Source organism: Oryctolagus cuniculus, chromosome 17 (assembly GCF_051225735.1).
Source record: "Oryctolagus cuniculus isolate XC-2025 breed Fujian yellow rabbit chromosome 17, ASM5122573v1, whole genome shotgun sequence".
Classification (NCBI taxonomy): domain Eukaryota; kingdom Metazoa; phylum Chordata; class Mammalia; order Lagomorpha; family Leporidae; genus Oryctolagus; species Oryctolagus cuniculus.
The window spans coordinates 41,153,221-41,168,835 of record NC_142883.1 but is presented as its reverse complement, the minus strand read 5'-3'; the positions used below and the strand labels follow the sequence as shown (position 1 = coordinate 41,168,835).

The 15,615-nt window shown below is 52.1% G+C and overlaps 1 protein-coding gene across 2 annotated transcripts in view; it reads left to right on the top strand.

Moving 5' to 3' along the window:
* Positions 1-8: 8 nt before the first annotated feature.
* Positions 9-15,615, top strand: part of SPACA3 (sperm acrosome associated 3) — a 43,752-nt gene continuing 28,145 nt past the window's right edge. For both annotated transcript variants that reach the window (XM_089317414.1, XM_089317413.1), the window contains exon 1: positions 9-13,997. The gene's annotated coding sequence lies outside the window, so the exon portion shown is untranslated. The remainder of the gene's footprint in view (positions 13,998-15,615) is intronic.

Here is a 15,615-nt window from a genome sequence, read left to right as displayed (position 1 = left end):
GCGTCAGTGGTAGTGTCCACGCAGGGTATGGTTCCCTTCCGACGCCTGGTGGTTTTGCAGGCGTCGAAAGCCTAGCCGGCACTGACACGACTGCAGGCCCTCCGTGGGACGCTGAGTCACAGCTGCAGCCCTGGGCCCCGAGGGCTCTGCTGCTCCACTGCTTCTCGGGGCCAGCCTTGCCCGCGGTCGAGGGGCCTGGCGTGGGGGCTGCCCTGGGCCGGGTCCTGTGCTGTTGTGCACATTTGGAGCTGCGTGTCAGTTTCCAGTTCATTTTCTCTGCCCGGAGCCATGTCGGCATATCCCTCAGCCTGATTCCAGGGAAGTAGAAGCCCACCTTCCCAAACGTGGGCTCTGTGTCCATGGGGCACCTTTCATTCCCTCCTGTCTAGGCGGCCTCACATGGGGACACGGAGTCTAGAGGATGGATTCCAGGAGGGTTCCAGGGGTCCCTAACCGGATGCCACTGCCGTCACCCCGATCGGTGTTGAGTGCTGGGCCTTCCTGTCTTGCTGGCAAGCTGTGCAGGAGACGCCCGCCCACTCGCTCCAGCTTCCACCCGTGCTGGCTTCCACTCGCACCCTCCACGTCCAGACACCCCAGCCCTGGTTTTCGCTTCTTTCTTCCCTTTCACGACTTTCCTTTACTGGTAACCAAATCACGCTAAGGCTGACTGGCTGCCACAGTTGCCCACATGCCCTGCACCCCAGGTGTCCCAGGTGTAGACAGCTTTGGATTGGCTTCCCAGATGCCACTGCTGGGGAAAGGTCGGGGGAGTTTCCAGCCCCACCCCCACCCAAGTGATGCCCACTGCTGTTGGTGCCTCTGAGCCCTGGCAAGTCCTGTGCACCTGCTTCCTGGAGCCGCGGGTGCTGCCCTTTGGGTTGTCAGGAGAGGATGCAGCAGGCCTTGGCTGTGCCTGCTGCCATGTCACTTTCCTTTTACCTCCAGTGCTGGACAGGTGAGGTGCTGCAGACAGAGCCGGCGTCCCTGGCTGGTGGTGGAGGCAGAAGCAGCTGCCTTCGGGGCCTGAGGCAGCGCCATCCTCCAAGCCCTTTAGGAGTGGGCCAGAGCCATCTCCCTGGGCAGGGGCCATCTCCCTGGGCAGGGCCACCTCCCTGGGCAGGGGACATCTCCAGGCTGACTGTGTGCCAGATGTGGTTTCCCAGGGGACAGGTGCATCTCAGGTCTCTCATTTACCGCTGTCTGTATACACAGGGGTGGCTCCTTCCTTCCATAGCCCCAGCCTCTCCTATGCTGGAGCCAGTGCATCAGACCCAAATTCAAATGAAGGAATTCCTCAGGGGTAGGAGTTCAGTGTGAAGAGAGAATTAGGCAGAACTAGGTTTAAAATTGGGTTCAGTCAGTGACTGTGTGAGTTTGAACTGACTTAACTTCCCTGGACCCTAGCTTTCTCATGGGAAATCGGGATTGGCATGTGAAGCCATTGACATGTTGGGTGTGAGGTGCACAGTCGCGTTCCTGGTGGAGATGAGCCAGCATTGGCCCCTCCTCCCAGGCCTCCAGGCCCTGATGCAGGTGACTCTGCTGGTGCCACCCCAGCCACCGTGGCTGTGTCCATGGGCTCTGGAACTGCTTGGTCAGATCTCTGGAATCCCTGCTGGAGAGAGTGCCCGGCCTTGCCCCGGCCCTGCCCCAGGCATGCTCACTGCAGCGAGACATTCCAAGCCCTGGCTCTTATCAGTGTGCAGGGGTTGATTGTGCAACTCACATTCCTTCAGAGAAGGGCCCAGAACCTCGTCCAGCTTGTGAAACTCCCAAGAGGAACCCGTGTTTTGGCATCCAGTTTACCTGATACTCGCTGTGACCTGCCCCATTCTGGAATGTTCCTTCAGAGGCTCCGTGTGCACACAGAGACCTGCTCCTAAGAAAATGACTTAAAAGGTCAAAGGCCTTGAGCTGCTCTGGGAACTTGGGAATTTGAGGAAGGCATCAGATGAATAAGCTCTGTCCTTTTCCTCCTGTTCTTCTTGTGGGGGAAGAGGGGCTGGAGGTGTAGAGCCCCAGGCGCTGTGGCAGAGTTGAAGCAGGGCCAGGGCCAGTGCTGTGGCGGAGGGGCCCTGGGGGCCAGAGGCGGGGTGGGCAGATGGGGAGAGTGGGGAGGAGCTGGCGCCTGGGCACACAGGAAAATGGGGGAGCTTGGGGCCAGGAGGGGGCGGCTGGTTTGGGAAGTGCAGGGGATTGGAGGTCTGGGATGTAAGAGGCGAGCTTGGACAGCTTGGCAGAGCGGCTGATCATGGGGTAGGAAGCTGGGGCCTTATCCCGAGCGCAAAGCGGACCCTGGCGAGGCTCCACGGAGACGAGTGGCTTGGTCAGATCTCCAGCTCCAAGAGGTTTTTGCTTCCTGCCCCGTGACTTCGGCCGTAGGCCCCGTAGGCGAGCCTGGTGCTGCTGCGAGGCTCCCGGCTGAGCAGGGCCGGCAGCGCCGGGGTGGGGGCGGGGGCAGGGGCGCCAGTGTCAGGAGGGGGCCCGGGGCGGCAGTGGCTGCTGGGTCTGCCTCTAGGAGGTTCTCTCAGTGTCTGAACCAGACCTGCGGTTTTGAGAGTTTTTAAGAAGAAAGGGGGTCCTCCTGTTTCATCCTGCCTGTATTTTTATTGTCCCCATTTTGCAGGTGAGGAGCCCAAAGTCCTTGCCAGGGCCTCCACTTTAGTGAGGGTCCGAGCAGGAGTGTCATCAGCGCTACAAACCTGTGCGGGTACCCCTGCTCCTGCCAGCCCACAGCAGGGGCTGGGGTGACCCCACCGCAGGGGTGAGAGCAGACCAGGGGCCGCTCCGCTCTCTTCCAGTACTTTCCACAGAACAAGCAGGGGTTGTGACCCATGCATTCGTTCTGTGGCCAGCTAACCAGCTATGACCCACAAGGTGAGAGAACACAGGCACACAAGGTGAGGGCCAACGCATGGCCAGAGGGTTTTCTTTCCATCTAAAATGAGTTCATTTTATCTCTTTTGTGTAAAACTCACATTTGCCGGAGTAGTGGTGAAAATTGATGGTGCCTGGTGGAACAATGAACACAGGAGACGTGGCTTAGCTCACGGTGCCTGGTGGAATGGTGAACCTGTGAAAAGGTGGCTTAGCTCAGGGTCATCTGCTGAGCCGCTTGACTGGGTCAGGCTCAGGCATACGGGGCTGAGTGAGGATTCAGCACCTCTCTCAAGGCACATATAATCTGGGGCAGAAGGAAACCCAGTGTCATTTTCAAGACTGCTTGGTGAGGGTCTGTGCGTATCAGGAGAGCTCAGAGCAGGGCCGTGAGAGTGCCCTGAGGGAGGCCACAGCACCTGAGGGTTGTCAGGGAGGAGCTGGGTCAGGGGAAGGAGGCTGGGTGGGTTCTGCAAGGCACAGGTGCGAGAGGACACGCGCGTGTAGGGTGGGCAGGGTATGCAGATGTGGTGTTGAGTTTTTCATGGCTACAACAAAATAGCCAAGGCAAGCAACTTCATGAAGAGAAGAGGCTAATTTTGCTTACGCTCTTGGAGATTCAAGGCCAAGACTGGGTGGCCCATCAGGCAGGGCTGGCAGAGAGTGTGCAGAGGGAGGGCCGACCATACAGCCACCAGGAGGCAGAAAGGAGTGTTGGACTCAACTCGCACTTTGCTAACAGCCATTTCTGGTGAGAACGCCTCTTCCAAGCGCACAACCCCAGTGACCCAATGACCTCCACCAACTCCCAGTGGCTCCACCCTGGGGACCAAATCCCTAACACATGACTATCACAGTGGACATGACCTTCCGTACTGTGCCTGGGACAGCACAGCTGGTCCAGCATCACTGGCACCAGACGGGAAGCGGGGCACTGGGGCAGATAGACAGACTCATGGCCTTGCTGGGGTCTGCACTTGCCCTCTAGGTAGGAGGGAGTTACTGAAAATAAAAAAAAAGGCTTTCTTATTTTGTCTCAAGGAACTAGCAGATGACCTCTGCCCCCAGCCAGCCTTTAGCGCTATTCTGATTTGATGGGCAAGCACTGACTCGGCATTGGCCGAACACTCTCCATGAGTTGATTTCATGTGTATGTTCGCCCTCTTCTGTTTTTCTACTGGGACTTCAGTATTTCTTTTATCAATTCATATGAACTCTTTTTACATTAAAGGTAACAACCCTTAGGTTATATTTATTGCATATATTTTTCCTGGTCTTGTCATTACCATTTAGCTTTGTTTAGAGTGGCTTCTAACATCGAGAAGTTTTAGATTTGGTGTAGTCAAAAGTATTGATTTTCTTTCCCTTGGTGATTTCTTCCATTGGTTTTTTGCTTAGAAAGTCCTTTCTCATCCAGGGATCAAATAAATATCACTGAAATGGTTGAAGTAGCAGAGTGCCGTGCATGGATGATTAATAATAATATTTGCAACTTAGGTGCAATGGAAGGAAGAAAACAGCATAGAAGAAACCAAGCCTTCTTTCATCCACCTCAGAGCCAGCTCAAGGTTAGAGGTGGGAACAGGTAGGGATCAAAGAGACGGACAAGGGAGATGAGGAAGGGGAGGGGGAGTCTTGCAGGGGTAGCCAGGGGGCGTCATGCAGGCAGGGTTGGTGGCAGCAGCCCAGGGGGAAAGCTGCATGTCCCAGGGTGGGATTTTCTGGGTGTTGGGGTCACCAGGCAGAGAAAAGCCACACAACTTCTGTCCTCATGGGATTGTAGCTGCTAATCAGTGCAAACTCAGAAACTGTGAAAGGAAAAGACACTTTTGCAGTTTGAGAGACATAGATTCAGGTAACTGTTCCAAGGAAGATGGAAGGGGAGGCACATAGGGGGGCTTTTTTTTTTTTTATGACAGGCAGAGTTAGACAGTGAGAAAGAGAAACAGAGAGAAAGGTCTTCCTTCCATTGGTTCACCCCCCAAATGGCCGCTACGGCCAGTGTACTACACCCATCCAAAGCCAGGAGCCAGGTGCTTCCTCCTGGTCTCCCATGCAGATGCAGGGCCCAAGCACTTGGGCCATCCTCCACTGCCTTCCCGGGCCACAGCAGAGAGCTGGACTGGAAGAGGAGCAACCAGGACAGAACCGGCGCCCCAAATGGGACTAGAACCCAGAGTACCAGCGCCGCAGGCGGAGGATTAGCCTAGTGAGCCATGGCGCCGGCCATAGGAGCTTTTGAACATTGAGAAGGAACAAGGGCTGCATGACTGATAGAAGACAAAACAATACATAAATAGCACGGAAATGTCCCACAAGCAAGAGTCTCATAATGCTGGGTGTGCATCTTGAGTTTCTGGGTACAGAGTAATTATCCCATATTCCAGCTGCCCGTGGTCAAGGAGTGCAAGTGACCAAGGCTCACGCACAGCAGCAGCTAGAATCACACACACTTCCGGCTTCCTAATGGCTCCCAGCTTCATATGACAAGGCTCTGCCAATGGTGCTTTTATTGTAATTTTCCTGTTGTTTTCACGTTGTTTAGTGAGAGAAGACAGCCAGTATGCAAATGACTGCTTAAATAGATATAACATTTTCTGAAAGTGTTTTAAGCGATTGAATTTTATTTTGTTTATTTTTAAAGATCTATTTAGTCATTTGAAAGGCAGAGAGACATAGATCTTCCATTTACTGGTTCCCCCTCCAAATGGCTGCAATGACTGGGGTTGGTCCTGGCTGAAGCCTGGAACTCCATTTGGGTTTCTCACATGGGCGGCAGGGGTCCAAGTACTTGGGCTGTCCTCTGCTGCCTTCCCAGGCACATGAGCAGGGAGCTGGATGAGAAGTGGAACAGCCAGGACTGGAATTGGTGCTCCAGTGGGTGATGCTGGCATTACAGGTGGCAGCCTAACCCCCTGTGCCACAACACCAGCCCTGAGATTGAATTTTATGAAAGATTGTGATGGAAATTGATATATCGGGATGTCAAGGAAGGCTTCCATTCACAGTGATCTATTTTTTTTTTAAACTTATTTGTTTGAAAGGCAGAGTTACAGAGGGAGAGAGAGAGAGGTCTTCCATCTGCCGATTACTCTCCAAATGGATGCAACAGCTGGAGCTCCAAAGCCAGGAGCCAGGAGCTTCTTCCAGGTCTCCCATGTGGGTGCAGGACCCAAGCACCTGGGCCATCTTCTGCTTTCCTAGGCCGTAGCAGAGAGCTGGATCTGAAGTGGAGCAGCCAGGACTCAAACCAGTGCCCATGTTGGATGCTGGTGCTGGAGGTGGCAGCTTTACCGGCCACACCACAGAGCCCACCCCTCACAGGGATCTTGGATCTATCTGGGGCATGAGTAGTAGTTCAGAGGTGGGGCTGCAGGAACACAAAGAACAGGAAGACAAGGACTGTGGCCACACCCATGGAGCTGAGAGCAGTGCAGGAGGGCGGGATGAGATGAGGCAGGATGGCAGGTCCCGCCAGACCTTGGAGACTCTGTGTATTTGTTTGAAACCCTTCAGATGGTTCATTCCAAGTTGCCAGGAAGGGGGTGGCTGGAGTGGGTTGGAGGTAGAGGCACAATCAGCCTTCTCTTTGGGAAAGATCCCTTTGGCATCTCTTTCGCTGTGAATTGAGTTTTGTGCCCTTCCCACGTTCATATGCTGAAACCCCAAGGCATTAAGAGGTGCTGCACCCTCGGGAGGGGGATGAGTTTCCTTCTAAAGTACACACAAGGGAGCCGTCCACCCCTTTGCCATGGAGGACATGGCTGGGAGGTGCCCTCGATCAGATGTGGGCCCTTGGCAGACGCTGACCCTGTCAGCACCTTGAACTTGGGCTCTCAGTTTCTAAACTGCAGGAAATAAACTGCTGTTGGCAAATTACCCGGTCAAAGGCATTTTGTTACAGGAGCTCACAAAGACTAAGACATGGAGAACCAACCAGAGGGGCCAGAAGAGATGGGGCAAGAGGCCAGCCAGGGAGAGGAAGAGTGAAAGTTAGGAGAGTGGACACATCAGAAAGTTATTTAGGGAGTAAAATAAATAGGACTGGGGGTGGATTGGACATGAGACAGTGATGCAAGATAACGATGTGTCTAGAAAGATCCCTGGAGGCAGGTGTTTGGTGTAGGGGTTAAGATGCTGCTTGGGACACCTGCTTCGCATATCAGAGTGCCTGGGTACGAATTCTGGCTCTGTTCCCAATTCCAGCTTCCTGCTAATGCACACTCTGGGCTCATGTACTTGGGTTTCTGCCACCCACGTGGGAGAACTGAACTGTGTTCCACGTCCTGGCATTAGCCTGGCCCAGCACCATCTCTTGCAGGTATTTGGGGGAGTGAATCAGTGAGTAAATTACATCTCTCTCTTTCAAATAAATAAGCAAATTTTTTTAAAAAGGAAATATTCCCACCATGAGTTTATACACCTGCATGGGGATAGCGATCACTGGTACAGCAAACACTGGCAGAGGATCAGGTTTGCATAAAAAGTTAAAGCCATGTATTCGTATTTTGAACCTGAAGAGTTTGAGGTGCATTTGAGTTGGATGCAATGGTTGAAGCTCAGAGAAGCCTGAACTGAAGACTTTCCATGAGTCTTAGCATTCTGACAGCCATGGGTGAGATGATAGGGAGAAGACCTCAGGAACTCCACTATTGGGTACATCCTGGGACAGTTCAAGGCTCTGTTGAGCTATTTTGCTGGCTGAGTGACTTCCCATCTGCTGAGTGCAGGTACTCGGTAAACATTGGATGTGTCTCCCTCCTCTTTCTCTTTGTTCTCTGCTCCCTTTATGTTATTCCTCTCTCTTTTCTGGCTCTGTATATTTCAGCCAGAGATTCAAACCTAATTTTTCCCAGTTGAGATCCCCTCAGATAACCTGGCACACATGCCCAGCGTGCACTGCTCTCACTGTGAGACCCGGTCTCGAGAGACTGGAGAGCTGCCTGCGGCTGACCTGGGGACTCTGGGGCTCTGTGCAGTGACCGATGATCAAAGCTCAAAGAGTCAATTTTCTTAGCACGTACAGCAATACCTACTGGACAGTCACACCTTAGAATGATAATCACACCACCTTGCATTTTACAACCCTTTGTATTTTTTTTTTTATTTTTGGAGAATTTTCACAGTGATTATCTCAGCTATTCATCACAGGATTTCTCATTATGAAGCGCATTTGCATATTTTATTTACCTATAATCCTTTCCCCACTGCTAAGACAATAGTGTTCTTAGCAAACACCCATTTGAGAGCTTACAGAGTCACGCCACTGATATTCAAAGCTTGCCTTCTCTTGTTTTCCTGTTTCATTTTTAAATCATGAGTTTTATCTTCCCGGCCATATTCTCTGCAGCTATCCTCGTCATTGTGATTCTGTTCTCTGCTCTTGCATTTTGGCACCTGCCCTCTTCATCTCTTCTCACTAATCCCGGGCCTTCTGACCCCCAGACCTGCTGTGCCTGTGCAGCGGGGGGGCTTACGTTTCCACTCCTCTCTGTTCTGCACAGACCGGTAACTAGATGCCCGTTATGCAAGACGAACCTGGTGGTCGTGCAGCCTCATAGAGATTCTCCCTTTGCCCCTGGCATCTTAAAGCTATTCCGTTTCTCAGTCACAAGTCCTTTTTTTTTTTTTTCTTTTATCCCTTGGCGTTATATTTTCCCGATATCCTTTTCTGTATTTTTAGTCTTCTGCTATCTGTACACATCCTCTCATTAAGCTTGTGTCAAGTGCCCACTCTGAGCCAGACCCTGTGCTGGGCTCTGGGGATTCAGAGACCCCCCCATGCAGGACCCCATGCTGAGCTTGAAGCACCCCCCAGTCTGCAGCCATGGGTCTCAACCCTCGAGGCAGATTTGAGTGGTCACCCAAGAAGCTTTGAAGACAAATGTGCCAGAATCCTAGCCCTGGAGATTCTGGGTTTGTAGACTTGAGTGGGACCCAGGTGCTGTCATTTTCACAGAGAGATTCTAGTGTGCAGCCGGGGGTGAGAACCACTCAGTGTGCCAATGGATGAGACAGATGTGGAAGCGTGTCTTTAGTGCACTACTGTCAGAAGTGAGCATGAGGGGCTGGAAGGGCATGGTGGAGGAGCCCCCCATCTGAGCCGGGAACGGCCACCTGAGTAGGTGACTCAGACCTCCATCTCATTCCAGAAAAACCTTCCCACAGAGCCAGCCCACCCTTCCCACCTACCTCCCAGGGGGATGGGAGAAAGTAAGACAGTTACCGGAGAGTGACACGCATTCGGATCCCAGCTCGGCCGCTCCCTTGCTGTGCAGCCTAGGCAGATGGCTGAACCGCTCTTGTGTTTCAAGGCATTTGTCACCAATGAGTGGGTGTGCATGTGTGTATGTGACCTGAGGGGTCTGCCTTTTGCAGTGCACCTAGCCCACTGCCCAACACCCAGCAAGTGCTCAAAACACTGTCACTATATAAACATTCAGGTATCACACATGTCTCAATGAGGCGCTAGGTCTCTTCCGGCCCCAGGCACACTCACATGAGCATCTGTGTTCAACCTGCAGGCCCAGGGCAACACGTCCCTGGTCCACGGCTCCACAGCCTGCGAAGGCTGGCCTCTGAGCCTCAAGCCCTGTGTGCGTGCGTCTCTCGCTTTCCTGCCCTGGTTATTTGGCATCTTCTTCCCCTCCAGAGTGCCTGTGAACATTGCTCCCTGGCCCATTGTCTGGTTCAAAGCATATGGCTGAAGGGAACACGGTAACTCAAACGGCTTCCTCTGTGGGCTCCGCTGTGGTTTCTCCTAGGATGGCCCAGTGGTTCATGGCTGCCCAGTGTGGCACCCACAGCCTTGCCTGCGGGTGCCGTGCTTATGGTGGGACTTTGGCCACAGTGAGGGGCTCCCACTCTTCCTGGCTGCCCTCTGTCCTTTCTGAGTGTATTGTTTCCTTGCCCTGCCTTCTTCTTTTCCTGGGTTTGCCTGGTCATGAGGTAGCTGGAAGAATGTGATGGCCTGACCCTAACTCCCTGGGGGCGTGTTCTTGGCTTTTCTAGCTTGGTCCACTCTGGAATTACGCTCCATTCTGCCTCCTGCACAGTCTGCCTTGTCGCTTCTCTAAGCCCCCACAGAGGCCCTGGAACAGAGCTGCTAACACTGCTCTGATGTCCAGCCTTTCTCGCTGGCCCTGCCCTTCTCTGTCCCGTCTGTGCCATCAGCTCCACAGCCGCCTTCTCATCTCCTAGTGCCCCCCAGGAGAGTCTGTGCCCTGAGCTACCTTCCTGCCTGCCACTCTGCCTTTCTCTCCTGATTGCCAGGATGCTGTGTTTGGACTCCTCACTTGGCCCCTTTGATTGTTTGAAAAGCCATTTCTGCTACAGTCCCTCATGCTCACCAATGCTCTCTTACGAATGCTGTTCTTTGTTAATTACTCCTGCAACTGGGATTGTCTATTCTCCTTAAAACTTTCAGTTCTGTTCTTCCTTGTGTAAGTCTTTCTCTTCCTGTCTTCCCAGCTTATGCAGGTCAGTGGTTTATGAAAGGTGAGCAAGGCTCCCTTTGTCTTCAGTACTTTGTCATTGAGCTGATGGCTTCCTGTCAACCTAGTGGGACTTCACGTAACCCCCACGGCCTCTCCTCACACTCTGCACCCATCTAGCTTCAGTCCATGGCCTCTTTAAAAATAAAATATACCTGGGAAAGGGGCCCACATTTTCCTGCAGTGGGTTAATCTGCCATATGCGATGCCAACATCCTATATCAGAGCACCGGTTTGAGTCCCAGCCACTCCACTTCTGATCCAGCTCCCTGCTGATGTGCGCGCGCGCTCTCTCTCTTTCTCTCTTTTTCAAATCAATCAGTCATTTGTCTTTTGGGAAGACCAGGGCACTAGCTTTTCTTCCTGTTTTCTAAATTAGGAAAATGAGACTTAGCAAAGAGGGAAACTGAGGCCTAGGAAAGTGAACTAATTCCCCATGCAGCTAGCAAGGGAAGAACTGGGGAAAGAATGCATGCCGAGGAATTCCTGGCTCACTGCTTGGCCACGTGGAGAGACAGTGAGCATCTCCCCGGGGCGAGCTCTGGATCCAGCTCTCAGGAGGTTACCAGAACGTCCCTTTGCAAGTGAAGCTGTAACCCTGCCCTACTGGTCTGGTGGTTAATGTTTCAGGACGGCGGGTGAATCACCATGTTTCTGTTTATTTTTAGGGTGTCACCCACAGGGACTATGGGAACAAGATTCCTTTGTACACAGGATACAAAGCATGCAGTGTATTTCCAGTGGTTTTCTGGTTTAGTCCAATTTCTGTGTGTTGTATGAGGATATGACGTTCCAGCTATCAGGCCAAATTCTGCTGTTCCTGCACAGGTGGGAGCAGGTGGAGGGATGTGTCTGCATGTTTAAGGGTAGGGGCTGGCCACTGTCTAAGCTTAGTCTGCTGATGGCAAGAGGTAACATTTCTCCTTTCCTTCTCCCTTTCTTGGGAAATCACACTCAGCACTTCCTCTTCCCATGATGGCGTTGTATTATAGTACACACGCTCTCTCTCCTCATACCATTCTTTGCTTCTGCCCAGGAAGGGCAATGTCCAGCCTGGTGGGCATGGGCTGCTGCCTATTGGCCCACCTTTCCCTAGTGGGCTTCTGTGACCAGAGTCACGAACCAGGTCAGCCACTTCCTCCCTGACTTCCTGTCCGCAGGCTCAGTGGGCCCTCTTTCCCCTGCTGTCTCAGGGGGGACCAACATTGGGCTGGCTGGGCTTGGGCTGCCTCCTAGAAGTCTCGTATCCTCGTCTGCATAGCTGAGCTCCCTCCATAGACCTTGTCACAGCTCTGTCTGCAAGCTTCAGGGTATGTGTGACTGGGTAGGGGTGGGTAAGGTACATTCTAGTATCTAGATTTGGGGTGAGGGTTAAGAGGTCCCAGTGACACTCATGGCCTGATCCAAATTCTCTAACACAAATGATAGGAAGCTTGTGGCTTCTGAGCTGGAGTGTGCCAGAGTAGACAGGTGAACTTGGTGTTTGCCTTCTGTTGGGTGTGGGATCCTTGTGTGTCCTGTGTTGCTGATTTGATCTCCTTGGAGCTTGAGGAGAGGAGGGGAGCACGCCCTAATATCTGTCATTATGTCTCAATAAAAACATAAACAATGAAAACAGTTCAGAGGTAAACTCCTCATGTTCAGGAACACAAGGTCTGAGTAGGGCAATCAATAGTTCATCTGATCACCTCGTGGTGGAATGCTGAGGCTGAGGGAGATGTGAAACACAGGGGTTAGCGTGGGTCCCTGCTAAGGGGCGAGAGCTGTTCCATTTAATCTCTGTGCAGATGAATGGTCTCTATGTGAGACTCCTGCGATTACTCCCACCCACCCAAGGCTAAGAGAGGTGGAGGCGCTTGCCCAAGGTCCCAAAATGACAGGATGAGAACGGACCAGGTCTCCCAAGTCCCATTTTCTGCGATTTTCTTCCCTCTCATGGTCCCCCCAGTCTTTGGAAGGACAGACCTGTACATGGTCCCCGAGTGACTGATGCACTCCTCTTTGGAAGGACTGACTCTTGGGAGGACAGCCCTGTCCCCCTACTCCCTGCCCCTTGCTGGCTGCAGCACCCTGGCTGGATAGGGGTATGGGTGTTGCCTTATGTAGTTGTCCCTTTATTAAGCACACAGAAAAGATAGGGGACCTGGGGACAAAGTTCAGAGAACAGCCTCACCCAGAAGGTGGGGCTGGGTGCGGCAAGGCTGGCCGGCTGCCTGCAGTGAATAACTAACCAGAACACCTGAAAGCCACACCAGGCAGAGTGAGCACCCAAGTTTATGTACTTCCCTCTGGGCATGAGGCCAGCCCCACCCCCCTTTCCATGCTCCTAGTGTGGCAGCGTGGGTGCAGGTGGGAATCCCTTCCCTTCCCTTGTAGCAGAGTTTGAGGTTCATGTCTCAGGGTCTTTGACTCTGAGGGCTTTCCCGAGGCCTCTTCAAATCCAATACACGATCAGTGAGGACCCGAGCCGTGCTGAGACTCTGCTTAAGCTCTGGAGCTGGAGGCTGAGTCCTGTTCATCCCCAACAACGTGACTCATCTGTCACTCCTCCCAGTCCCACATCTGGCCGCGGCTCTCTCTGCCTGGGACAACTCCCCTGTTCCTCAGCCCTCCCTCCTGGCACATCTCTTTTTTAATTTTTTTTATTTTTTTGACAGGCAGAGTGGACAGTGAGAGAGAGAGAGACAGAGAGAAAGGTCTTCCTTTTGCCGTTGGTTCACCCTCCAATGGCCGCCGTGGTCGGCGCGCTGCGGCCGGCGCATTGCGCTGATCCGATGGCGGGAGCCAGGTGCTTCTCCTGGTCTCCCGTGGAGTGCAGGGCCCAAGGATTTGGGCCATCCTCCACTGCACTCCCTGGCCACAGCAGAGAGCTGGCCTGGAAGAGGGGCAACCGGGACAGAATCCGGCGCCCTGACCGGGACTAGAACCCGGTGTGCTGGCGCCGCTAGGCAGAGGATTAGCCTGGTGAGCTGCAGCGCCGGCCCCTCCTGGCACATCTCAAATGCTGCCTTGTGTGACGACAGCTAACCCACACGACCACCGTGTGCCACATGCGTTTATTCACGCGTTCAGTTCATAGCTTAGATACCCTTGTTACTTGCATTTTGCAGATTCAAACAATGAATCCAGTGTGACATTGTTAGCAAACAGCAGATCTGGGATTGCACCCAGGACTATTTCCAGATACAGAAGTTGGCAGTGAAGCCTGGAGTGGATTCAAATCCTGGCCCCACCGCTTAAAGCCTTGTGAGCTTGAGAAGGGGCTTAGTCTTTGAGTCTCAATGTTCACATCTGTAGAAGAGGCTAATACATCCAACACCACAGAGTTTATGAGATCTAAAAGGGATAAACAGTGAAAGTATTGATCATTTGTGAATAAGCAATATTAATTCCCTTCACTTTGCCTCTCTCAACTTTGAATCCATCAGTTGAATCAACCAACGGAATCAATACAGATGGATCAATGTAGAATATGTACATAAAAATCCATATAAATATAAAATTACAGCACAGAGCGGGCTCTCAGATCTGGAATGGGTCTTATCGACAGCCGGCCCATTGCACTGACCGAGGGTGAGGAAGTGACAGCACCGGCTTGAGGCCCTTAGCGGTTGTGCACAGTTTGTGAGTTGCCTTTTCTGATGTCTCCTCTTCCTTCTTTCTCAGCCATTGAAGCTCTGGTTTTATATGGGCTCGTAGTGTCCTGGAGAAAGATGACATTTCCTAGCTTTCCTTGGCCATTTGATTTTATCTGGCCAATGAGCTGTCAGTGGGAAATTCATGGGGTCTTCTCTGAAAGCCTCCTTTAGGAGGGGGGGGGCAGCCCTCCTCTCTCTCTTCTGCCTTGCTGCTGGGAAGGCAGATCTGGTAACTGTCTCTCTAGCTGTCGACTGGGAACAGGAGGACGTCACATCCTAGGAATGATAGCACCTTTACACTACCCCGAATTGTGTATCTCTGGGTCTGTTTCACATGAGACAGAAATAAACTTGTGTCTGCTTAAGCCAACATGGCTTGCAGTCTCACCTAATCCTGACTGACAGCATTAAATGTGGTTGAGAATCAAGGTCAGTGAATGTTTATGGAGTTGATGGCGGTGCCCCCAGAGGAGCCTGGCCTGGTGTTTTCTGTCTCTGCAGGTGTGGGTGAGAGATGCTGGAGTTCTCACAGCGGAACACCTCGAAGCCCTGCACTGACTTCTTGCGCCTTGTGGGTGTGGGTGGGCTTGCCTCTAGGAGCCTGGGCCGAGGCTGGAGGGTGGTGCTGGGGAGCCGGGTGGACCATCCAGGCTCCGTGGTCCTCTCCTCTCCTGGAGGCAGAGGGACAAACCTGTGGGTGGAGCCATTCTGTGGCTCCAGACATGGGTCTCTGTGTAAGATCGTCCCCTGAGTTCTAAGCCTGCAGGCTGGGGGCAGCCTGGAAGAAGTTGGGCGACAGTCGGATGGCCTCCCCTGGTATTCCTGCCGCTGCCACTGGCACATTTTGAAGTGGATGATTTTTTTCTTTCCCTTCAAAACTTTGTTCCTCTCTTTGCCTTTACTTGTTTTAAATTCATTTTTTTTTTCAGCATGAACTGTTTGAAAGATCAGACAAGAATAGAAAACAACATAATGAATACCTATTTATCCACCATTAAGCTTTATCAAATCTCAGCATTATGTCATATTTGCATCAGATCTCATTTAAAGAGAGGAAACATTGCTGATATGATTGAGGCTCCCTGTGTCTTCTAGCACCAGCCCCGTTCCCCTCCCTCCTCCTCAGAGGTAAATATTACCATGGAGCCAGTGTTTATCATTGCTATGTGTGTTTTTATGCTTTGACTGCATATTTATGTGTCCATTAATACAATCTAGCATTGCTCAGTAGGGTTTTAAATTTTATATATAAATTGTGGCATGCTCCACTTATCATTGGGAATTCCACTGTATAAATATCTCACAGTGTGTGTCTCTTTCCTGCTGGTGAATGTTTAGACGACTTCCTTTGTTTCTTCTTTAGAGCCAGGACAGTGCGGTGATGAATTCCAGCACTTCTTCCCTGGGGCACATGTGAGAAAGTCTCCTTAGGACAAGTGACAGCCATCGATGGCCTCTGGGTACGACCTGGCTGCCACTAGTTTCTGTATGGGCCGTGAATTAGAAATGGCTTTTGCATTTTTATTTATTTGAGTTTGAGCTTTCATAATTGTGATACAATATGCGTAAAGGTTTATTGTGTCCACCAGAGTTCAGTGGGATTG